We start from the raw sequence: 24,182 nt of genomic DNA on the forward strand, positions 1-24,182 counted from the left end.
TGGCAGCAGGTAGTTGTGTTCCATCTGGGAGCTGTCCACATCTGATGACATTATTGGCTGCCAACCTGCGCTCCAGGTAATTGGCTATGCCTCACCCTGCATCCAAGGGGGTGTGGCAGCCAACCTAGAGGCAACAGTTCCCTTACCTTTTTTTTCTTTGAGTTGCACATAAGAATAGAAAGTACTATCTTTCAATCAAGGTGACAGGTACTTGTCTGCATAAAACAAAGCTTTCTGTGTTCCCAGCTTAGTCATTCTGAAGCAACCCTTCTGGCTTCTCCATGTCAAGTGCAAGTAGAGTTCTGAACGCAGCTGTTGAAGTAGCACAACCTGAGGCCTGTAGATGAGGTCTAGTGAGCCATATGAGGTGGTCTCATCTTAATCCATTTTGCTGGCTCAGGACCATATTACTAGCATGGACAAATATCATATTGGGAAGAGAGACTTTCCACTTAAATCCTGCTTGAATTGAAACGTGGCTTGCATCAGCTTATAGGGAATAAGGGCGCAATCCTAACCAGGTCTACTCAGAAGTAAGTCCTATTTGTTCAATGGGGCTTACTGTCAGGAAAGTGTGGTTGGGATTGCAGCCTAAGAACCCAATCTTTGCTCTTGCTGCTGTAGTAGTGCCAAAAAGGAGTACACTGTACTCAGTTGGGGGGATGGCGGATTGGGAATATTTGGAGGGGAAAGGGGATAAATCCCCTTACCTCTCTGTAAGCCACCTGGTCTGTAATGGGTCTCCTCAGACCTGTGCCAGCTCTGTAGCTAGTGCAAGTCCAAGGAGAAGAAAGGAGCAGGGAGGATAGGATCCGGGTCACGCCACTGCATTCAAAAGGGAGGATAGGATCCGGGTCACGCCACTGCATTGGCTCCACCCTCTCCCGCAGCCTCCCTGCCCCAGTTCCTCCCCCTTCCTTCTCTGTTTTGTCCCCCTGCAGCTTATTTGCTCTGGCAACAGTGAGCAGGTCTGGCGATAGGCGGGCAGTACTGCCGCCTCTTGTGGCAGCGCTCCAAAAATGGCCACCGCCGCAGCCCTCTGCATGCCATCAGTGGCCATTTTGCAACAGCAGAAGTGTCTTAGGGCAAAATCCTATCAAACTTTCCGGCACGGATGCAGCCCGTAGACAAGGAGACACATGTTCCCTTACCTGGAGGAGGCCTCCATGACTGCCTTCCACACTGCCGGATGCAGTGCATGCCCCACCAGCATTGCTGCCTCAGTGCTGGAAAATTGGATAGGATTGGGTCCTTAAAGAGCTACAACTGTATATCCTACATAGATTACAGAATTTAAAGGTATAGAGATGTTTTGTTCAAATCTAGCTTGTTATTGTGAATTATCTGCCTGCCTGGTCTCTAAGTATCCAATTGCCCTGGTCCCTCCTTTTCTCTTTCCTTTTAAGGATGCATGTTGTAATGTTTTGATTGACACCTCTATTTTGCATGAGCTTCTGAGACTATAAAAACTACAGCGCATGTTGGAAAAGGAAGCTTTTCCACCTCTGTCCTCGGATAAGGTAAAGGATTTCTCTTGTAACCATTACTTGCAATAAACTCTCAGAGTGTCTCAAGAATGGCTGGGTTTGGTTTCTTTTCACCTCTGTATATCATAATGCAACCTCTTGTGTCCTCAGATCAAAAGCATTCTTCTATGACTTGGCAAATTACAGATGGGTAGAGACAAGAATAGCTGACTCAGGCACTTGGCTCTGTAGCTGGGGCTTGGATGGGTAGCAAAACAATGGGGCCTCCCTCTGAAGGAACACGCAGTACAGGGTAATAAGTAGTTTTAGGCTGATCCCTAACTGAAGAGGAGGGCGAAGACCACACTAGTTGGACTAGTTGTGTGGAGATGGCAGGTGGGTGGAGATGGAGGGAGGTGGAGTCCTTGGGCTAATTACCATGGAGTATATAGAAACCCATAAAGTGTGTGCCTAGTTGAAAATGATTTTATGGTTTCATCTTGCATCATACTCACCTGTTACGGGCTGTCCTACACATGGCTTGGGGGAAAAGTTATTCATAAATTAAGCAGCGCTAGTGTCATGTGGTCAGCATTAGTTTCACACACCCCACAACTGTGTGTGAAAATCAAAAGCAGCACAAATAGAGTGCCACCCCTAGTTTCTCTTTCAGGTATGCGCCATGAATGATACATGCTTATCCAGTCCATGGATAATCTATGCACCTTGATCATGTATGCAACCTACCCTCCTTTATGAACCTATCCAGGGCCGGTCCACCTGTGAGGCCAACTGAAGTAGTTGCCTCAGGCAGCAGATGGGGGGCTGCCTATCTTTGTTCACCTACTTGCCTCCACTGCTCCTTCCCTGGATTGGAAAAGGAACAAGAGGGCAGAGAGGAATGCAGGACATCGGAGAGTGCTGAGCTAGATCAGTTGAAAGTGGGAGGAGCAGAGGCTGGCAAGCCTGGCATGTTATTGGGTAGAGCAGCAGCACTCGGCTTGCAGCCTCAAGCATCAGCAGGTCTTGGGCTGGCCGTAAAACTCACTGCAAATGTATTTCAGGTATTGATGTACCACTTTTAAGGGTAAAATCTTCACACAGCAAAAGTAGAAACATAGAACAAGAACTACAAAAACAGATCATAACCAGGAAGGTAAAACTAAATCAACATAAAAACATGATTGACATGATTGAGACATACAAAATTATGCAGGGGATGGACAGAGTGGATAGGGAAATGCTCTTTACACTCTCACATAACACCAGAACCAGGGGACATCCACTAAAATTGAATGTTGGGAGAATTAGGACAGACAAAAGAAAATATTTCTTTACTCAGCGTGTGGTCGGTCTGTGGAGCTCCTTGCCACAGGATGTGGTGACGGCATCTGGCCTGGACACCTTTAAAAGGGGATTGGACAAGTTTCTGGAGGAAAAATCCATTATGGGGTACAAGCCATGATGTGTATGCGCAACCTCCTGATTTTAGAAATGGGCTATGTCAGAATGCCAGATGCAAGGGAGGGCACCAGGATGAGGTCTCTTGTTATCTGGTGAGCTCCCTGGGGCATTTGGTGGGCCGCTGTGAGATACAGGAAGCTGGACTAGATGGGCCTATGGCCTGATCCAGTGGGGCTGTTCTTATGTTCTTATGTAACAGGAATCTCCAAAGGATCAATAATCCGAATTGCCCTAGGACAGGGGTGCTCAAACTTTCAACTTTAAGGATGCTGGACCTTTAACAAGTATATAGAAGAGAGAATTTCAGCAGGTGCAGCTTGTCATCTGTGGGATGACAAGTTGCACCTGCTGAAATTCTCTCTTCCATACACTTGTTAAAGGTCCAACATCCCTAAAGTTGAAAGTTTGAGCATCCCTGCCCTAGGAGGACAAGGGGACTTTTCCTTTAAAAATCATATGAAAGAGGGTAATCCTTTAGGAAATCTTGTCATGCAGGGATGAGAAAAACTGCTGCACCTTCTGAAATTTCATCTTCAGACCCATTACACTTTCAGCCCTTCCTGGCAAAAAAAAAAAAAAAAAGTACACTAGCCCTGTATATTTTTGCACCTGGTTACCTTAGTCATGACTTGTGGTAAACTATGAGTCACCCCCGAATAACAGAATGTTTGGATTCTCATAAGGATTCTCAGACATGTTCCTGTAAACAGAAACCTGTGGTAGCTAACCACATTCTCATAGTATATTTGGCATTTGGCTGGAAATGACATACAAGATTCACCCAGTTCACCCTTGTTCCTTGGCATGGAAATACATATACCGAACACTTCCTCCTACTTATTTAACCAGTTATTTCCTACAAACCTCCAATCCTACCATCCACTAACCCAGGAACCATGGACACCAACCAGATGAATGCAATGAGTTATCCTCCAAATTTTCCTAAGCAGATTTTTGTTTCTACAATCAAATCCTATTATTTTCCTTCTCGTAATTTAAACACATTGTTCCATTCTTAGAGGTCTAAGAGTATCTACTGTGTGTCTCCAACCTGTACAAATTTGTTATTGTAGATGGGATTGAGCACAGAGGTGGGTCAAAGAGACAACTAAAAGTCGATGAAGCTGGATTGAAACAGCAGATGAAAAGGCAATAAATGAATTTGCATTTGTGTCTGTGAATCCGAGGAGGCTCATTCACCGTGCTGGCCCCAGGCATTGTCTGTCCAGATGTTCCTGAAAAGACACCTGCTGTGCAGTCCAGCCACTGAATGCACAAGTATGGAAAAGGAAGGATTTTCAGCAAAGATGGGAAAGGAAAAGTGTAAGATCTTAGGCAGGACAAAAGAAAGGATGTGTGCCCATAAATGCAGGGAATCCTATCTAACAGGGAATCCTATCCTGGGGATTTAAGGTCAAGTATTGTTCTCTACAGATCATTTTCGGAAGAAAGTCCATTTTTAAAAAATCATGATGGTCATATGTATGGGCCAGTCATACATAGCTGCCTTATGTCCAGTCAAAACATAGTACCGACGAGCTGAAGTTTTCTCAGGAAGAAATCGTTCCCCTCCTTCCCGCCTGAGATGTTTTTTAAACTGGAAATGTCAGGGACTGAGGGCCCAATCCTAACCAATTTTCCAGCACCAGTGCCAATTGGGTGTGTACTGCATCCTGTGGTAAGGAAGCAGTCACAGAGGCCTCCTTAAAACATTTGTGAACAAATGAGAACATTTGTGGCTGTACTGGTGCTAGAAAGTTGGATAGGATTGGGCCCTGAGTCTGGGATGTAGTGCTAAGTATGAGATTGCCATTGCATGAGGGGCCTGAACCCATGGCTAGCCAAAATCACCATGCACATGTCTTTTATGTAATGACAGCAACTGTTACCCTGCACATGCCCAATCTCGTCTGATCTTGGAAGCTAAGCAGGGTCAGGCCTGGTTAGTACTTGGATGGGAGACCGCCTGGGAATACCAGGTGCTGTAGGCTTATACCACAGTCTTTCGAGACTGAAGGTTGCCAACCAATGAGTGTAACTATGGCAATTTTTCTGCACAAGGCTCAAGTGGCTCTTGTTTCATTAGAGTTTGGAATTCAAACATAAAACCTACATTGGCTAGAAAGCTCATTTGTGTCACCAGTGTTTCTCTTCCACATGAGCAACTATCAGACATTCGTTTATATAGGACAAGAGATGCTCCGTTTCAGCCTCATATGAGAAAACCTCTCTAACCAACCTTACACAAATTTCTGACTACTGGAGTGTCTGACCAGACCAGACCACTGGACCATACATCTTTCTAGGAACTGGTATCTTAACAATGCACTGGTGTATCATAAAGTAGTTGTGTGTTGTTGTTTTTTGCAAAAACATCTCTGGTCTACTGCATTTTGGATTTATTAACTATGTTCTTGTGCAAGGGGGGGTGATGGGATTGTAAGTCTGAGATTGCATGCAAATCTTTTCGTATGCAGTTGGAATGCTTTCTTTGTTATTACTACATCAAACTGTTGTAAATCACCCCTCTCTACCAAAGTTGGAGCTTGGAAAGGTCATTGCTCTTTTCCCTTCTTAAAAATAATGTCACAGCTCTTGCTTTAATGCACCAAAATAAAGAAATAAACAATATGAAAAATGTACTTGCATTTGTTTTTGTATTTTTCCCTAGGAAGATGGTAGGCTAACACAGAATATGAGATTTTCAAATATCAACGCTGGGAAGGAATGCTTTCTATAGCAGTAAACATTGACTGAATTAATGATGTGTTACAACTGCAGAGAAACATTAGAAGAATTAAAACCCAAGCCATTGAAAGTATGGAAAAGTTTGCACCCATTATAGGAGCATCTTATTTGCATTTGAAGGAAAAGCTATTTAAGTTAGAAAATGCGGATTTCCACTTTTTGAACCTCCGTTTGCTATCCTTTTCCCTTAAAATGGACTGCTGCTGTTTATGTGAAGGAACCATAGCTGCCAAACAGCACAGTAGGGTATAGGACCCCACATCCTCACCGGTGGGTGTAGAAATCTGCACTGACAGCCAGCAGTTTGGGAGTTGGAAGATCTGGAAGATCTTTGACCTGGAAGATCCAGGTTCAAATCCCCACTCAATGTCCTTCCATCTCAAGACTGAGGCCTAATGTGCAGAGGGAAGGCCACAAGCAGGCCATGACCTCATTACATGTCACATAAGCATTACATGGCAATGAATTATTGGAAATGCACTTTAACACCTTGTCTTCCCATTGCCATATCCAAAAAGCCAGGATGGTGTAGTGGTTCTGGTGTTAGACCTGAAAGATCCAGGTTTAAATCTGTGTTCAGCAACATAGCTTCCTGGCTGACCTTGGGCCAGTCACTAAATCTCAGCCTCTCACCTACATCACAGGATTCTTGTGAAGGCAAAAGGAGGGGAGAAACCAAGTACCCTGAGCACCTTGGAGGAAGGGTGGAAACAAAAATTAGATAGATAGATGTGTGAAAACAGCTAGGTCAGGACTTTGTAGGTGTGTGGCTCCTGATTGGGTCTCAATGCCTTGTGTCATCCATCACTATGTATGATGCTGTATAGCAGGCTGTTGTATGAGTATGTTGACATCAGTGGGTCAGTCGATAGCTAAGTGCTTCCATAATATTGATCAGGCTGCCTCCTTCTCCAATCCCACTTCTTGATGCCACCCAGTAAAAATATGGGACCGCTTTTCCCAGTCACTGCTCAGTAGTTATGGCTAGTTATGACCTACTACTTGCCCTTACTGACGTCTTTGGCCAGTTTAAAGGAAAAGATTCTCCGTGTTGACAGTCTGACCACCCTAGTTTACCCCGCTAATTTAGGTTGCAATCATATGCAGACTTACATTGGCTAAGCCTTGTTCATAGCAAAGGAACTTACTGCTGAGTGCCTAAGATCAGGCTGATAGGAAGGTAAGTGAAATGCTATTAAGGATGTCTGCTTTATTTCCAGGGACCACACTAGATTCCATGACAGAGATGCACGAATGCATCTTCATTTTTTCAAAGTTACTACAAAAAGAGATGTGAAGGATCTTTTTTTCCTACTGGGGCAAGTATAAAGTGGGGGATGAAGGGTTTTCATCAGGAAAATGGTGCAGTGAAAAGAGTTAAATATCTGTTCCTTCCCCCATGGTGCATCCTGATCCAGATCACTTCTCTGTGGCTGCTATTTGCAAATGTTTAAAGAGACCAAGATGCATCTCCATTGCCCTTGCATCTCCATTGTCACATCTAGTTTACATACTCTTAATAGAAATATAAAACCTTTTAATGTTAAGCTGAAGATTCTTCCTGAATGCATGAGGAGGAAGACAGATGTAATAAGTGTCAACTTGGTATTCTGCTTTGGAAAATGTGACTCTGGTGGTTGGGTATGTTTTTCATTATGGGGTGAAGCAATCTGAAACCCTCTTGGTGCCTTCTGGGCCACAGATGACAAAACATGCCGCGGTACTTGACATTCACCCATAAGACCCTTTTCAACAGACAAAGACACCTCTAAGATGTCAGCTGGGATTAGAAAAGTGGCATTGGAGAAAGGGATGCTAAAGGTAGTAGCACCAGAAAAAATATTGGGGAGAAGCAGGGAATGGGCAAAGTGCATGCACTGGAGGCAGGATGGGGTGGATGGTCCCATATGTTACTTTGCTAATGGAAAAATAATGGTGCATTACACCAGCAGCATCACTAGGGTTGGTGTCACCCAGTGCATCACTAGGGTTGCATGGACTGGCATGGTGTCACCCCATGAGATGGCTCCGTACCCTCTGGGCCATACTAATCACTTACTCGGCAGAAGCTTCAGCGCAATCTTGGGTGGCCTAGAGGCTCAGCCAGCTGTGTTGGTGCTTGTGGCAGATCACTGCAGGGCAGGTGGCAAGCTCCCTTCCCTGCCCCACCAAGGCTCTGCTCAATGTGCAACGGAAACCCCAAGGAAGCTCCCGGCCCCAACCACCTCCCCGTTCAAGCCTACTGTAAGACAAGGAGCGTGCTGGGGAATGCCATCTGCTGTACCCAACTGCAGAAAGAGCCAACCATAGCACAGCCACAGTAGGTAATTTTGGTGTCAGCTGACGGTGCCACCTGGTGCAGTCTGCATGCCCACATGCCCAAGTGATGCCCACTGCATCACACATTCTTGTTCTCCATCCAAAGCCTATACAGAAGCAGAGCCTTGGGGAACTGCTCCTTGATATATGAAAGAGAATAAAGAAAAGCATTTGTATGGGATGCCCTCACGTTTCCCCAGCAGTCCAGGAATGGCAAGTGGCAAGCTCCTTGTTCAGATACCCTTATCCCTATCTTCCCCCAAGCAGCTTCCTACCCTGCAGAAAGGGAGCTCACCACTTCTCCAATTCTGAACATGTCTTTCCCTGTTTCAAGAGGGCTGCTGGAGCAATGCTACGAGCAGCTGTGGGTAACATCTCACTTTTGGCTCTTAAAGTCCCGTTCAATTAGGACTGCATTTTTCAGCTTCCTCAAAGGGATGGAGTGTCCACTTTTTCATTGCTAGCCTTGCATGGGAGGAAAGCTGCATAGCCTTCCTGCACAATGAATGGCACAAGAGTGTCTGCATTTAAATGGAGACTTACCTTTCTGAATCCCTTCCTCCGTTACTGAGCACAGTTACAGCAGCTGCAACATCTGCCTGGAACAGAGTGGAGCAGTAGCTGGTCACTCCTAGACCTTTAACAGCTGTGAGCAGAAAAGGAGGGGGGGTCAGGGAGAGGAAGAGGGGGGCCAAAGGAGAATTTTGCAAGCCTGTATTTTTCACTGTGTGGAGTTTCCCATCAAGAGTCTTGGGGAAAGTCCCAGCTCTGGTATTTACTGGGTGAGGTTCAGCTGTGGTTGTTTGTTCTCTTCATCCTGGCAAGTGTCAGCCTTCTGGTCCCTTGCCCACTCTCTCCCTCCCTTGCTCTCGTGGAGCTGCCCTGGTGACTGAGCTTATGTTCTGCAAAGCAGTCCAGCTGCTTTGGAGACAATGCTGTGGGGAAAGCAAGGGCAACCAGACAGGCAGGAACAATCCCCGCCTCCGTTTCAAGCAAGGCACCATTTATTCTTGGGAGCACCTACTGTTCCCCCTGAGTTGACTGTATGCACTAAGTGACTAAAGCAAATGGGCTGAAGTAGGTGTGTATGCCAAGATTAGGTGGAAATTCTTTTTTGAAAAAGAAAAAGTGGCCCATTTATGTACCATCAGTTTATTTTAAGTAGTTTTTTTTTTTTGCTTTCTAGCCAACAGGTACCCAAGCTACCAATACATCAAAAACAAAACCACAAGCACTAAAAACATGAAATCATTACAATAATATAACAAAACTGAATACAGATCAACAGCATCTAAAACAGCAGCACAATAAACACATCTGCACACAATTTACATACTGAACACTTGCTGGAACAAAGACATTTTGGCAAGGCAGTGGAAGGTGTAGAATGGGACTCCCTAGGAAGGGAATCCCGTTATCTGGGGGCAGCCACAGAGAAGACCCTGCCCAGCAGGCGTGTAACAGGAGCATAGGAAACGGTCTTTTAGTGGCTCATCTAGCCTCTGTATTGTCTACCGTGAGCAGTAGCAGCTCTCTAAGGTACAAACAAGGGTTTGTCCCTCCTCTGTCTGGAGATACCAAGGACTGAACTTCGGCATGCAAAGGATACATTTTATCACTGGGCTACAGCCTTTTCCTTCAGATAATGGCAGGATGGCAGATAATGGACAGCCTCTTCAGCACATTTTAATATCTGGGTAAGTTCATATGGGAGATGTTTGTCCATCAAAGAACTGATACATATGCTAAAATAAGATTATGAAAAAATTAGCCACAACAAATACCCTTAAAATGTATAGCATATTGCAGCGGAATCTTGAATATACCCAAGAATGACCCTGAGCTCTTGTCCTCCTCTGCCCCTTCTTTTGCTCAAATCAGAAAGGGTTTACTGCAGAGAGAATGGCCACATCCCCACTCATAGAAAGAAATCTATGCGTGCAGATAGGTAATGTTCCAAGAGTGGTGGAAATGGTTTGAACACACATGTAGTGCATTTGAAAGCTTTTGTTTACAGGCAAAAAACACGTTTTCCTCCAAACCACTTTCACCAAATTTCACATATATATGTCACTGTTGAGACAACAAGGCTTGTCCTTCATGCATGCAGTGAGTGATGTATATGATATATGGTGGGAGGCAACAGGCTTCATCTTCACTGTACATACATACTTTTAAACAAGCATCTGCAACAAATGGAGTATTACACTTCATTAGGAAAATGTCAGGTTTCTGCTCATGGGGAACACTGCCTATATGCATAAGATTGTAGACACTTGCGTCACAGGTGGGGTGCAGGGGGGAGGAGAGTGGGCCTCACAGAGTGATACTATTGGGGGGGTGACACCATGAAGACCAAGAAAATCAGGCAGGTGGAAGGCTTATTGCACCCCAAGTCCCCCAAGCCTTGTCACTTAGGAACTGTGCTTCCTCACCTCAAAGGGCGCCAGCACACAGCAGGAATGGGACAAGGGCTGAAACAGGCTGGTATGGGAGGAGGTCCAAGAAGGTGACACCAGGGCCTATGTGAGGAATTTTGTCAGGGGGTATAAAGTTTCTTCTGGGCCCCTTCCCAAAGCAGAAGGGGGGCAATGGGGACAGGCAGAATGGGGGGGGCAAAATAAGGCAGGGGGAGGGGGCTGACAGCCACAATAGTCTTTGGAGCCCAGGTCTACTAGGCTTCTTGATGCAGAGCCCAGGTCTACCTGATCATGCAGCACTGGCAGCTAGATAAAGTGATATGGAAAACCAAACACACTCCTAATTCTCTAAAATCTTTGAAATATAGAAAGTTGATTGCAGAAAATCAGCATCATTTTGCGTAGGCTCGCACTAGAATGGGCCAAAATGAACTTCTGCAGCAGCAGCAACCCCACACCTGGTCACTGAGCTTCTATACATTCCTTCATGGTGATGGGATCCACAAGCCAAAGAGCTACCATAGCAGGCCAGTTTCTTCTCAGATTTGACACTGTGGATCATGGGTGCTTTCCTGAGCCCAGTGTGTATGGCTTGCAGCAGCAGGTAACACTGTATGCACATGGTTGTGCCCGAGCATCAGGCGCAGACTGTGAGTTCAGGTGAGACAGGAAAATGTCAGATCCCAGGATCTTTCTGGGCCCCCTCCTTTGGCTTCTGGGCCCCCTTTCTGACCCTGGGCCTGGGTACAAATTACCCCCTTTACCCCCCTCTCCTAGGCCCTGGGAGACACCATAAGTTACCACACTGAGTGATACCAACCCTAGCGACTCCACTGATTGTCAACAGATTGCAGGTGTGCATTTCAATATGTTTACAGCAGGGGGTGGAGCTTGCTGTCAGGTGTTTATTGTAAGTGCATATGATGAGCCCTGTTGTCTGAACAGGTAACTATTTGACGTTGCTCTATTGATTTGCAATCTTTTTTTCCCTTCATGTTGGAAGAAGCTTCCATCAAAGACTCTTCTGAAATAATATTATGATCGCTGTTCAAAAGCAATAAACTTTCTTTCTTTCTTTCTTTCTTTCTTTCTTTCTTTCTTTCTTTCTTTCTTTCTTTCTTTCTTTCTTTCTTTCTTTCGAGTGGGGGGAGCACTGCAAGTACCTGAAGAGACACATTGTGGTGTGAAAGAAGCAAAATAAACCTTAGGAAAATATCAACCATGTTCCTTAAGAACAGTGGATTTTAAAATATTTGTACTGCACAACTTTGTTCCTGCACTTCTTATTAAAGAACTACATGAGGAGTTATCAAGCAGAGGGACATTCTGACCTAATTTTTCTAGTTCACTGACAGCTGTTTACAAAGTGTGGAATTTTGTTAATTAATCACTGGACTTTTAACTGATTAATGACATTTAAATGTATTTGCATATTACCAAAACCACAGTACAGCTTGCTTTTTGAGATGATAGAGATGATTTAAAATTCAATAAACATATAATGTTTATTTTACATCTAATGTTAAAAGTGTAGCTTGTCCTGTTGTTATTTTATTTTATTGTATTTTTTGTAACTAGCAGCTATAGAGCACCCATTCAGAATTGAGGCCCTTTTGTGGAGGTTTAATTCTTCCACTCCTCATCATGGTCCCAAAGAAAATTGCCCTACCACCAAAAGCTGTTATTTGTCCCAACCTCCCTCCCAGAAAGCATGGTACTTTTGTCAATAGTGCAATGCAGAGGGAGAGTTAAAAATATCTCCCCCATTCCACAGATCCCAATCAGTAACCCCCTTCTACGATTTACAAACAACAAAAATGAAATAATGCATTTTTCATAAAATATGTTAAATCCTCCAGTCGGAGTTTAAAGGGAAGGCCACTATTAATATTTTCTTTTTTATTCCCCATTACAGTAACACACCAGATGCAAAATAACATTTAAAAAGTGTTTTCATTGCTGCATTTAAATTTGCCTGATAAGAACATAAGAACAGCCCCACTGGATCAGGCCATAGGCCCATTTGGTCCAGCTTCCTGTATCTCACCAAATGCCCCCAGGGAGCACACCAGATAACAAGAGACCTCATCCTGGTGCCCTCCCTTGCATCTGGCATTCTGACATAGCCCATGTAATTATCCCTTTGTATTGGCAACCTTCAGTCTCGAAAGACTATGGTATCGCGCTCTGAATGGTGGTTCTGGCACAGCGTCTAGTGTGGCTGAAAAGGCCAATCCGGGAGTGACAATCCCTTCCACACCGGGAGCAAGTGCAGTCTGTCCCTGGTCTGTCTCCCTGGCTATGGGCCTTCCTTCTTTGCCTCTTAGCCTCAGACTGTTGGCAAAGTGTCTCTTCAAACTGGGAAAGGCCATGCTGCACAGCCTGCCTCCAAGCGGGCCGCTCAGAGGCCAGGGTTTCCCACTTGTTGAGGTCCATCCCTAAGGCCTTCAGATCCCTCTTGCAGATGTCCTTGTATCGCAGCTGTGGTCTGCCTGTAGGGCGCTTTCCTTGCACGAGTTCTCCATAGAGGAGATCCTTTGGGATCCGGCCATCATCCATTCTCACGACATGACCAAGCCAACGCAGGCGTCTCTGTTTCAGCAGTGAATACATGCTAGGGATTCCAGCACGTTCCAGGACTGTGTTGTTTGGAACTTTGTCCTGCCAGGTGATGCCGAGGATGCGTCGGAGGCAGCGCATGTGGAAAGCGTTCAGTTTCCTCTCCTGTTGTGAGCGAAGAGTCCATGACTCGCTGCAGTACAGAAGTGTACTCAGGACGCAAGCTCTGTAGACCTGGATCTTGGTATGTTCCGTCAGCTTCTTGTTGGACCAGACTCTCTTTGTGAGTCTGGAAAACGTGGTAGCTGCTTTACCGATGCGCTTGTTTAGCTCGGTATCGAGAGAATGAGTGTCGGAGATCGTTGAGCCAAGGTACACAAAGTCATGGACAACCTCCAGTTCATGCTCAGAGATTGTAATGCAGGGAGGTGAGTCCACATCCTGAACCATGACCTGTGTTTTCTTCAGGCTGATTGTCAGTCCAAAATCTTGGCAGGCCTTGCTAAAACGATCCATGAGCTGCTGGAGATCTTTGGCAGAGTGGGTAGTGACAGCTGCATCGTCGGCAAAGAGGAAGTCACGCAGACATTTCAGCTGGACTTTGGATTTTGCTCTCAGCCTGGAGAGGTTGAAGAGCTTTCCGTCTGATCTGGTCCGGAGATAGATGCCTTCTGTTGCAGTTCCAAAGGCCTGCTTCAGCAGGACAGCGAAGAAAATCCCAAACAAGGTTGGTGCAAGAACACAGCCCTGCTTCACTCCGCTTCGGATGTCAAAAGGGTCTGATGTGGAGCCATCGAAGACAACAGTGCCCTTCATGTCCTTGTGGAAAGATCTGATGATGCTGAGGAGCCTGGGTGGACATCCAATCTTGGGGAGAATCTTGAAGAGGCCGTCTCTGCTGACCAGGTCGAAAGCCTTTGTGAGATCTATGAAGGCTATAAAGAGTGGCTGTCGTTGTTCCCTGCATTTCTCCTGCAGTTGTCTAAGGGAGAATACCATATCAGTGGTGGACCTGTTGGCTCGGAATCCACACTGCGATTCTGGATAGACGCTCTCTGCAAGTACCTGGAGCCTCTTTAGTACAACTCGGGCAAACAGCTTTCCTACAACGCTAAGGAGAGAGATGCCGCGGTAGTTGTTGCAGTCACCCCTGTCACCTTTGTTCTTGTACAGCGTGATGATGTTTGCATCCCTCATGTCTTGAGGTACTCCACCTTCTCTCCAGCAGAGACAGAGGATTTCATGCAGCTCAGTGACGATGATCTCTTTGCAGCATTTTAGGACTTCAGCAGGGATGCTGTCTTTTCCAGGTGCCTTGCCAAAGGCAAGGGAGTCCAGGGCCACGTGAAGTTCTTCTAGGGTTGGTTCACTGTCAAGCTCTTCCAGCACAGGCAGGCACTCAATGTTGTTCAGTGCTTCTTCGGTGACTACATTTTCTCTGGAATATAGCTCAGAGTAGTGCTGCACCCAGCGTTCCATCTGCTGCGCCCGATCCTGGATGACCTCGCCTGTGGCAGACATAGCCCATGTAATTATCCCTGATGTAATTAGAATTGGCACACTTGGGTTAGCCGGCTCAAGCTTACATTGACTGATCTATAAATTCACACTTGCAGGTCTATAAAAAAAATTAATAATGAAGATTCTTCTTAGGAGCAGTTCCAAAAATGTCAGCCATTCAGAGGTTTGTTGTTTAGCCATCATACTTATTATGAAACATTAGCCTAATTGCAAATAAATAAACATTCAATAAAGCTACACCCACATTAAAACCTGAGAAGCTGCTGTAGGTCATCCCAGATTTCTTTAAAGACAACATAGCTGCATGTGAAGACAACTATCGGTTTCTTTTTCAAAGCAACCACAGCAATGGCTCCAGAACCACAAGCTGAACAATAAAATCAGCTTGTTTGAAATATCTAACCTGGCAACCCTATTTTCCCAGGTTCCAAAATTATTCTGACATGACCTGACTTGACTACTCCTACGAGGAGCTGGTATTATGACCTGAACATCTAAGAATGAAGTCAAAATTATACAGTCTCTTCTTTCCTTGTTGGATTTTGAATACTTGCTAGATTCGATGCCCCTCCAGTAGATTACCCCTCAAATCCACTGTCCAAGGTGAAATGCTGTATTAGCACTTTGTTAAAAGAAAAAGAAAATCTCAAAAGGGGAAAGTCAAGCCAAGAGCATATTTTTTTAAGATGATAATGCAAATCACAGGAAATGAAAGCAAGCAGGCATCTGCTAAATGTTAAGAGGAACAGTTAGTTCCTCTAAACAGGGAAAAATAATAATATCTGCCTTTGGAAACTGACTGCCTCAGGAGTGAAATTTGCAAATATTGCTTAGGTTGCTCTATTTTTCCCCTCTGATGTGCCAGAACTTGCCTTCCAGGATTCATGCCAACTGTGAGGCAATGAATAGGATCGGGCTGGGCTAGAAGACAAGTCTCTTGGCTGCTGTTGAGTTCTGTCAGCTGCCATCTATACTGCATTAATGGTTTCTGAGATTTCCATGGGTATAATTTAGGGAAGAAAGGAGAGCCTGAAATGCACTTCAAAACCTGCTGCTTTTTTTTTTTTTTTTTGGAATGCAGTTCACAGCAGAATCTTATACATGTCTTCTCAGAAGAACTTGTATTCAGGGGGGCTTACTCCCAGGAAAGCGTGTATATGATTGCAACCTTAATCTTGGATGTACCTGAACCTGAACCTTGCTAAGTCTCCCCCACTTCCCTATTTATGTCCCCTCACATTCAAAAATGTTGCACCTGGAAGTTTCTAGAAACACTTTCCATCTTTGGCTGCAATCCTGTATGGCATGTACACAAGAGTCAGCCCCATTGAATTTAATAGGGCTTACTTCTGCGTAGGCACGCATAGGATTGCATTACTAATTATCTTATCATGCCAGTGACTCGTGGGAAAGTTTTTTTTTTAACTTTTATTTACAATTTCCCATTGAGTTATAGCCAAAGGGTCTATAATCTCATCATAGAGTTAAGTTGAAGCCAGTGTAGCCTGCTGTTTACAGCACAATCCCATGCTGGCCTTTTCCGGTGGGATGAGCATGCGTGCTGTCACAAATACACCATAAGGCATGCGGTAGAAATGTGGAGGCTTGTCCTGCTGGTTCAAAGGCCTGCCGGCATCAGTTGAAGACCTGTGCCCACCAGAGAAGATAAGATCTCCATGGGCCAGGGGTGGGGCAAGTGGAGGGTTGAATGGAGGCAGGGAAGGGCTGTAACAGGCACAGCAGAGGAGAGCAGGGAGGAGTGGAAGTCCTAGGAGGGGGCCAGGAATGGTGGCAGAGAACTCCACTGTGTCCTATCCCCCTTCCCCGGCCTGCTTTCCTGACATGGAGCCAGCTATTTTGCTGGTGCAAACCCAAATAGCCCCATTGTGGATGCAGGGGCTTGCCCGAGGCAATGTTCCTTTACCCTGAGGTGCCCTACGGTGGCTTCCTTTCCCGCATAGGATGCAGCAGAGGTCGTTTAGCGCTGCTGCATCCCTCTGCAGGGCAAAGGGTAGGATTTGGCTGTTACCCTGCACATGCCTGATCTCGTCTGATCTCAGAAGCTAAGCAGGGCCAGGCCTGGTTAGTACTTGGATGGGAGACCACCTGGGAATACCGGGTGCTGTAGGCTTATACCGTAGTCTTTCGAGACTGAAGGTTGCCAACCATGGCTATTAGAGTATTGGGATGGAGCCGTGGATTCCAACCTTGATCTTGGGCTAGTGACCCCTCTCTTCAGGTTCTGTAAAGATAAAATTGGGTGAGAGAGGTTTATACACAATACTAAGCTCTTTGGAGCAAGGGTGGAATAAAGAAGATATAGCAATAAGTAACGGGTATTTTTTCACTTTTGTTGACTTGAGGATAATGAAAAAAGCTGCCAGTTGTTTTTTTTCACTGACATTAACAAAAGCATGAGCAAACTGTGTTAAGGCACTGTAATTAATTAATTGTGCGCTCTGGATTCTTGAATGTCTTCCTATTTCACTCTGTTTTAAAATTATTTCTCCATGTTTCGTGACAGTTAAACAAACAAATGAAGCTCAGCCTTTCTTCAAGTTTGGGGATAATTTTGATTTTTAATGGGGAATTTTTCTCTAGATGCAAGATACACTTTTTAGCATTCATAGTCTGTAGTGGGCATGATTTAATTGTCTCATGTTTTGATTTGTGGTATACTTTTATAATTGACATTGAATTGTTTTAAGAGGACATCTGCTTGAGCATTTCATTTGCAGTTGCCATTCTCAGATCTTTTCTACCCGGAGATCTTGCGTAATTCATATTGTAAAAAACGTTGTCACTTGCAAGCACAGAACTAGACGATCTCAGCCTGCTTTAGTTCAGCAGGATCGCCAGTTGCAGCCTTTTATGTATCTTTGATTTGAATTTTTGTGCTATAGTTAAGGCTCATTTTGAAATTTTGCCCAAGAGCACAATAAATATAAAAAACATCTGGTAACCTCCTTCTTAGATTTTCTTTCTTCCAAGAGGTAGGATTGGCTTCCAAAAGTTCATTTTTAAAAACTTATTTTTCTTCAATAAAAGAATATTCAACATTGTAGAACAGCCAGCATGAGTAGGTACACCAATCCTTCCAGCTTATGTTAGCCTTTTCTGGTGCAATGGAGGCTTGAATGTTGTTATTGAAAAGTATCTTGAAAATTAGTACAGTAGTCATGTTTTTTCCTCAACATAAGAGATGACAGCTCAATCCTGAGCTGCCCGGGGCACCCAGGCATGGCGGCACCGAGGAGGGCTGCTGCCAAATCCAGCGCCTCCTGTGCTACCGCCAGAGGTGCCTCGGAGAAGGGAACGTTTGTCTCCCCCCCCCAAGTAAGGTATGCAGCCCGCAATGGGGCTACTCACTTTAGGAAAAGGCACTCTTGTAGGGCGCCGAGCCCTTCCCGAACGCCTTGGATCCTGTGAAGCAGAGCTCCACAGATCCTCCTCCCTCCCTCCCTCCGGCACGCCTCCCTCTGCCTTCTCTTTGCCCCCCGCTGGTCTCTCCCCTCCCCGGAACGCTTCCTCCCCACCCCTGTCCCCACCTACCACGCCACTGGTCGGCAGTCCGGGAGACCACTGAGCAGCAGGAACTGGGCAATGGTGCTGGTCTAGCTGGTGCTGGTCACCGGGAATCGCCGGTGCTGGTCTAGCACGGGTGGGAACCCAGCGGTGAGCCCCGTGAATGTGCCCACCGAGCACAGGATTGGGCTCTGAGGCTGCAAGAATAGCTTTTGCTTGTTCTCCCACCTCGGACTTTGAATTTTTACATTTGATCTTTGCTTGCTTGCGGCCTCTGTTTTTTTATTTTATTGTAATTATTAATTGTATGTTTTGATTATTTTATGGTATTTTGAATGTATTTTCTACATAATCTGCTCCAATGTAAGGTCCCTTAAATGCAACCATCGTAGCATAATACACCATCAGAGCATAATATATTTGACACTACAAAATGTGTTTCTATTTTCTTGAGTCTGTGTGTGTGTATAAACCCTCTTGTATATTGTGCAGTTTATTTACACAATTAAAACTCAAAATTGTTGTCTTAGGTTTGTTACCATGAGATGAATCCTTGTTTATGCAATGAACACATTCCAGATAGTTTTCAGCTGTACCTCCTTAATGATCGTCTTTGATCATTCACTTATTCTCATGGAATGACGAATTCCATGCACCAAAGCCAACCCAACTGAGCACGAGATTAAGTAACTTTAGCTTTCACATTTGAAGGCATGTCTCATGTGACAGGCACACAAATCAAAAGGTGAAATGAGTTCAGATGTTATTATCCAAGAATAATTGATTTGAGAAGGGCAAGTCCTTCCTTTGTGCCTTTACCTGTATAACTGGAACTCATGCCAAGTTTGTTAGAACAGCTGTAATCCTTAGCCCGACAGTCCAATCCACACATGTGCTGAACTCATGGAGGAGGATCATAGTTGCTGGCCATGGCTCTGGAGTCTGTGCATTCAAATGGTGTATGTAATGGGATATCGCCAGTGAGCAGGATCCTTCTCTACTTCCTTGCATTCAGAGTATGTGTGGAAAATGCACTGCCAGGCTCTTGCCTTCATCCATGGCAGTGGTTCTCAAACTGTTCAGCATCAGGACCCACCTAAAAAAGTTTCACTTTACCAGTTCTCTCAAGCCTTCTGTGCTGGAAGAAGTTCACCAAATGCTAGCCCCCTCACCCAGCAGTGCCTCAACTAACACTGTAACGCACCTCCTGTTTCCCCCATGAGTTTTCAAGCAAATGGAAGGAGGATGCCTCTGTCAGCATCATGGATGGGGTGGCTTTGGAAGCAAGTCAATGAGACTTACTCCAGAGCAGAAGTCCATAGGATCACTCTGCAGGGACTTCAGGCAAGCCAGCATGAGCCTCAACCATCACTGTTGGCAGTGTGGGGGCACTAATACCAGGCTATTTAACAGGCCTGTGAAAGGATTACCTAGATAATATATGCAGGTTATTTGAACACTTGTAAGCTGCTGTGTAAAGCATTGTTATTATGTCAATTGTGGGCGGGTAAATTTCTCTCTGAGATATTGTGGAAGGTTAGTGTTACTTTTTAAATCTAGATCCTCTGCCTACCAGTTTCTCACACAGAAATATTACAAAATCGGTTACTGCTGTTGATCCAGTACCAGACTGAATTTTTTAAAAAATGCATGCTATAATTTAATACAAATTATTTTTGATTGAAACATCCATTGGCAGTGGCATTTCCAAACATTAGAGAGGACAGAGTTTTCATGAGTATAGTTGCCAAAAACTATTTTCGTCTCAGAGTACCTTAGTTTTGCAGCTGTGGTGTGTATTGACTTTAAGCAAAAATACTGGTATACATAGAGTGAAAGATATGCTGGTTAATCTATCCAGCACAGTGTGTCTCTCTCTTGTGTACTCCTGGCCTCTGTAAGCTGTGGACTCGTATTGTCATTTCCTGTAAGTGATTCTTTCCTCCGAACATCTGGCATTGGGTAAAAAAGCTCGCCAGACTTGACAAAACGCTGTGTAAAACATTGTTTATCCACCAGCCAGCTTTTCGGAGATTACTTTGGAATGCAAAAGAATAAATTAGTTAGCAAAACTAAATGTGCTGTTTTTGTAGATGTCTGATGAGCAAATGGAACAGTTGAAGCTTTCAGTGAAAATTCAGCCCCATGGAATCTGTGGAACAGCATGATCTTAATCACATTCCCTTAGAATGAAGGGCCCAATCCTGTCCCTTTCCCACCAGTCCATAGCATGCAGCACAACTGTTGGAGCACTGACTGCATGCTATGGGGGGATCAGATGTCCCAGGAGAGGTAAGTAAATATTTTCTTTACTTATCTCCCTGTAAGCTGCTTGGTCATCACTGGGTCTCCTTGGAACCTATGCCAGCTATTTGTCTGATGGAAGCCTGAGGAACTCCAGGGGTGTGTTTCAGGGTGGGGAAAGGGGAATAGGAACCTGGTGCACACAGCTGCCGCTGAGATCTTCTCCTACCCCAAATCACTCCCTGCTCAGCCTGCACTCTGCTTTGAACCGCCCATGATCGTCCTTTGAACTGCCCTTGCAGCTGATTTACATGATCCGGTGGAGCATTGAGGAATCGCTGTTGGTGTGCAGGCCTCTGGCCATTTGTGCTGGTGACTCCAGCATGTACCATGGTGGTGCAGCTTTCATGCCATGAGTTCAAGACTGATGGTGGCAGATCACAATATCTGCCACTGTAAATCCTGGATAGGAGGATTGGGCTGTAAGTCACATTGAATTCAATGGGATTTGCTTTGAAGAAAGTGTGTGTAGAATTGCAGCATTAGCAAACCGTACTTTATTCTTCAGTGTTACTTTTTTGTATTGCAGTTTTGAGAGAGATCTTGGCCTCTATGGATAACTCTGGAATTGCAGACAGGATGTACGAATCTGTTGGAGTCATAGGATTTTCCAGAATAGACTTATGATGACTGAGCTCTTTTTGTTCTCTTGTTTTTCTCTATATGTTCCCTTTAAGGAGAGCCTTGGTGTAAGGTTAAATAGGAAACAGTCAGTCAGTAATCAGAACCTTTATTGGCATAATATATACATATACAACTAGACAGTTCACATACGGAAGAATGGTTCCCCAAATGTATGAATGTACCACCCATTTCTCTAATGCAGTGGTTCTCACACATTTAGCACCCGGACCCACTTTTTAGAATGAGAATCTGTCAGGACCCACCAGAAGTGATGTCATGACTGGAAGTCACACCATCGAGCAGGAACATTTTTAACAATCCTAGGCTGTAATCCTACCCGCAATTCCCCAGGAGGAACCGCCATTGACTATCATTGTTAAAAGAATATACATAGTAGCTTGTTAAAAATACAGGTCTGTAACATTTCTCCAAATGCAGTCACATACCATAGTAGCATCAAGTCTAATATATTAAAAATAAAAATAAAATATTGAAATGAATGGGGACCCACCTGAAATTGGCTCGCAACCCACCTAGTGGATCCCGACCCACAGTTTGAGAAACACTGCTCTAATTCTATTGGCTGAGCTACGATGTTCCAAGAGATGTTTTAGAAAAGCCCTCATTGTCTCAATTATAGTCGGATCTTCAGAAGACAACAGATGTTTCAATTGAGTCTTGTCTGAACAAATTGCCCAGTTGTCCAAGTAAGGAGCTAAATATTTCTTGCAGGCCATTTGATAAAGTGTACAATGCAAAATCGTATGGGACAAAGATTCAATTCTGCCTGGCTCACATCTACAGCATCTTTAGTTATATTCGACCTTGTTAAATCTTCCATACACCACAGCTGAGGGGAATACACTGCACCTGGCCAAGGTGAAAGCCCTGCGCTCATAAAGCCACTTTAACAGAGTGAGGTACTGTGACATGTGAACAGCTCTGTCTTTTCTAATATGCTGGAGAAAGACAAGTCATTTGGAGTACTCTCTGTATAGTTCACCTGATTTTCCCAAGTCAATAGGTCTTACCCAGTTCACCTACTGGGTTTAGCTTGTGCTAGCTGATCAGGCATCTGATCCCACCTAACCAGATTAGAGACAGCCGTAAAGCATCCAGTAGGATGGGAGAATGACAGAATTGAACCTAGGTTTCTTAATGCCATGTCCAAGGATGTTCATGTGTGTCCTGGCTTGGATTCTTCAGAGAAAGCATTTGTGTGAGGTCAATCTCTCACCTGCCTCCCTTGCAATCAGAGAGGTGAAGTGGGTCTCTCAAGGTGATACTGGCATAAGTACAGTTAGGGAATAGTTTGATTTAGGCACTGGGGAATCATTTTGCTTCTAAATTGGCCGATAATTGCCTATTTTGATGAAGATCTGCACCTGGGCTCTTCCAACACCTAAGTCATTTTCCAAGTCTGCTTCATTGGTTATTTCCTCTTTGTATTACCACCAATCATTATTTTTAATAAACTCTTTTTACATTTTAATGCTTTACCAGTCTGTGGTTGGCTGAACTTGGTCAGAACCCTGCCTAGACCTAGTCGCCTGGGCAGTTGACTACCTGCTAAAGTTGAGGTCTTGGGGAAATGCTTCACCTAACTGGAAAGGAGGCTTCCAAATATGTTCTTACGCCACTTCTGCCCTGTGTTGCATATACGCAACAGAGATCAAATGTGGACACCTGGGGGATGGGCAGAAATGGGTTAAAATGAGAGAAAGATGATGTTTGGAAGCCTCCCTCCCAGTTAGATCCTTGTAGCAGCAACAGAGTCCACCAATTTTGACTTTGGCATGGGGCAAATTGGGGGAAAGGATGGTCATGTTGGCAAGGGGGCAACCTCCCCCTCCCCCGCCAGTCACCACAAAAAATGTGGAGGCTAAATTGCTATGCTTATTCAGCACACACAATCACTGTAATTGATATACACACACACATATGCATGGAACTCAGCCTTTGTTGCCTGAAATAAAATCTGTGATGCAGGTGAAAGCTGTCTACGGAGCCCGTTTCTCACCCGTGGTTGCAATGCAGTCTCCTGAATGTCCAAGTCTTGAGCAGTTTCACAGGTTCAAATCAGAGTCCTGGATTTGGATCCAAAGCCCTGGAACAGATTGTTTCCGGTCTATTTGTGTGTGTTTTATTTTTAGCCAAAGTCACATACAGAGCCCTAATGCTTTTCCCAGATGCACCCATATCCATTGCAATGGACATTTTTTTATAACCTTGGTGATACCTCTCCCTTCATTCTCCTTCCTATTTATTCATTTAAAAGAATAATTGAGCTCAAGGTTCCTTTCCAGAGCTCAAGGCTCTTATGCCTATGTATATCCCATATGTATAATAAATGGCTTCTTTATATATCCCATTTCTACCTTTTTACGTTAATTTAATGATTTCATTTCAAAGCAGTTAGATTAGGATTATAATAAGCAACAGTCTATAGGATCAGGTCGTTTATTCATTTCTCCTTCACTTGTTCAGGGACAGCTTGCTCTGGCCATGTGTCCTGATGTTGGGGCACAAGCTTGACCCATCCACGAATACACAGGCGTTGGATGCAAGCATGAAAGAACCTTCCATGTATACAGCCCTTCAGATTAACATCAAATGAATCAAATGAATTTTCCCTTTTCCACAGGATCTCAGCTGCACAGCCTAGCCTTGCTTTGCCAAAGGACATCATACCCCCTTGTCTACCCAGCAGACTAAGAATAGGTATTTTATTTTCTCTTCCCTCCCTCTAAACCACACTACTCCCCATCCCTTCTAAAACTCTCCATTCCCCTGTGTTTGTTTTAAACCTCCCGCTAATTCTCTCATTCTCTCCTGAAGGGGCATCCCAGAACTACATATAGCTCACAGTGGTGCCTTCAGTATACCTGGGGTACGCTTTGATTTATAATAGTGTTACACTGATATGGGTATTTAAGTGGTTAATAAACAAGAGTCACTTTACTGGAAACTGTGGTACAAGAGTTCAGTGACTGTTTCCCATGCATATCATTCATACTGTTAGGTGTTAATTCATGTGATTGAGTCAGAATGAACTTCCTGTTGTTTCCTAACGGAAAGCTCTACGTGATAACAATTCCTTTACTGTTCAGAACTGATGCTGAAGTAATTGCAGCCGATTAATTTTTTCTATGGAACCTGAAGGGCCTTTGTGCTTTGGCCTGGCTAACGCCATCTCATTCCTCTGGCACAGCCTCAGACTAAAGGTGGGGAT

General features: G+C 44.6%; 1 protein-coding gene and 2 pseudogenes across 1 annotated transcript in view; 2 read left to right on the top strand and 1 right to left on the bottom strand.

Moving 5' to 3' along the window:
- The window catches only part of STEAP4 (STEAP4 metalloreductase), a 33,844-nt gene extending 25,046 nt beyond the window's left edge, over positions 1-8,798 (bottom strand). The window contains exon 1 of the mRNA XM_066628514.1: positions 8,541-8,798. The gene's annotated coding sequence lies outside the window, so the exon portion shown is untranslated. The remainder of the gene's footprint in view (positions 1-8,540) is intronic.
- LOC136654673 (5S ribosomal RNA) lies at positions 4,805-4,921 on the top strand (annotated as a pseudogene).
- A 7,713-nt stretch (positions 8,799-16,511) lies between the features above and the next one.
- LOC136654686 (5S ribosomal RNA) lies at positions 16,512-16,628 on the top strand (annotated as a pseudogene).
- The last annotated feature ends 7,554 nt before the right edge of the window (positions 16,629-24,182 follow it).

The sequence above is a fragment of the Tiliqua scincoides genome, chromosome 5, assembly GCF_035046505.1.
Source record: "Tiliqua scincoides isolate rTilSci1 chromosome 5, rTilSci1.hap2, whole genome shotgun sequence".
NCBI lineage: Eukaryota > Metazoa > Chordata > Lepidosauria > Squamata > Scincidae > Tiliqua > Tiliqua scincoides.